The sequence below is a fragment of the Pteropus vampyrus genome, unplaced genomic scaffold (genome assembly GCF_000151845.1).
Source record: "Pteropus vampyrus isolate Shadow unplaced genomic scaffold, Pvam_2.0 Scaffold164, whole genome shotgun sequence".
Classification (NCBI taxonomy): domain Eukaryota; kingdom Metazoa; phylum Chordata; class Mammalia; order Chiroptera; family Pteropodidae; genus Pteropus; species Pteropus vampyrus.
In genome coordinates, this window is record NW_011888945.1 from 1,826,496 (window position 1) to 1,828,034 (window position 1,539).

A 1,539-nucleotide genomic window follows, 5' to 3' on the forward strand; every position below is an offset into this window, starting at 1 on the left:
AGTTTACTGGAATTCTTTTTTGTATTCATTGAGATTTCTAGGACTTGTACTCTGACTATATGGGGTTCCCAAAGTAATAAGGAACTTGTCAGGCGGTCTCATGTCCAAATCTCTCCTCGATGTGAACACCGACGTCATAGTTAGATTTTTCTGTTTAGCAAGCAGATGCTTGCCGTAATGGCAACAATAAAATTCATATTCTCAGTGTCTCCAAAGTATAAAAGATGCAGTTTTGATTTGTAGTCATACAGTTCGTGACAGCGTTTTGACAGTTCTGTAATCTCATTTTCTGTTTTTCTCGATGTCGTTCATTGCCTTTCTTTGAATATTCTTTTAACAAAGGGTTTTTTGTTTTTTGTTTTTTGTTTTTAATTTATAGTAGTCCCCACAGTTCACCTTCTCACACACCCACAAGACATGGACGTAATATGGTATGTGGGGGAAAAGGAAGAAACCATGATTTTTTAATGGAAATACAGTTAAGCAAGGTAAGATGGCATTTTGAAAGGAAAATTGCACTGAAGTAGGGGCGTTAGTGGGGTTCATTAGTGCCTCTCCCCTGAGCAAGCATCAGAATCCCCTCGAGGGCTTGTTAAAACAAAGGGTGCTGGGCCCCAAAGTTTCTGATACAGTAGGTCTGAGGTGGGTCTCACGAATTTGCATTTTTAATGAGTCTCATGTGATTCTGATCCTACTTTCCCAGGACCACACTTGGAGGACCACTGCCCTGGGGTATCTATGTGGGGAAGGCAGGCTGTGGGATCACACATGTGTCAGGTCCTCTGAACGTCTAGGGACCAGTAAGGCTGGGCTGCCATCAAAATTATCTGCATTTAATTCTGTCAGCGTGTCATGTATTGGGGTGCTTAATGTGGAAATATTAATGGTGAATGCCAGTTCCATCTGTTTAATTGTATCCTTGCCCTCCTTGGAACTTGAATCTGCTTCCACTGATGGATTTTCAAACAGTTTCAAAGAAATGCAGGATGATAATTTTATGTCTGATTCCTGTTGAGGGTTTGCTTGAAAAGGACAGGGATTTTCCCAAGGTCAAATAAATGTCAGTCAAGCTTATCCTTGTGTGGTAGAGTACACAAAGATCAATAAATAAGTGAACAAATGGAGTGTTACGTTATTCTCTAAAAGTGGAATCGAAACCTGCGATTTCAAAAATGTGGTGTTTTGCATCGTAAAGAGAAGATCTAGTTTAAATGAAATGTAATGATTGCTCTGTGCCCCCTTCTCCTTGTCTGCGAAGGTGAAGTTCCAGCATGAGGTCTACCCCCCATGCCAGCCAGGGCGCAATTCCAGCCTCTCGGAGTGCCCTGTCTCTCGGCAGGCGTTCATCGTGCAGGACCTCGAAATTCGGGACCGGCTGGCAACGTCACAAATGAATAAGTTTTTGTATCTGTACTGCAGTAAAGAAATGCCTCGGAAAGCTCATTCCAACATGGTAAGATTTAAAAGTGTTTTTTGTTACGTGAGATTTAGAAAAGTGTTTTTATTATATCTAACTGCAGAACATTTAGATTGGGGAAA

At 41.3% G+C, this 1,539-nt stretch overlaps 1 protein-coding gene across 1 annotated transcript in view; it reads left to right on the top strand.

Moving 5' to 3' along the window:
• ATG2B (autophagy related 2B) overlaps positions 1 to 1,539 on the top strand; it is a 58,502-nt gene that overhangs the window by 36,699 nt on the left and 20,264 nt on the right. The gene's annotated exons all lie outside the window — the stretch shown is intronic.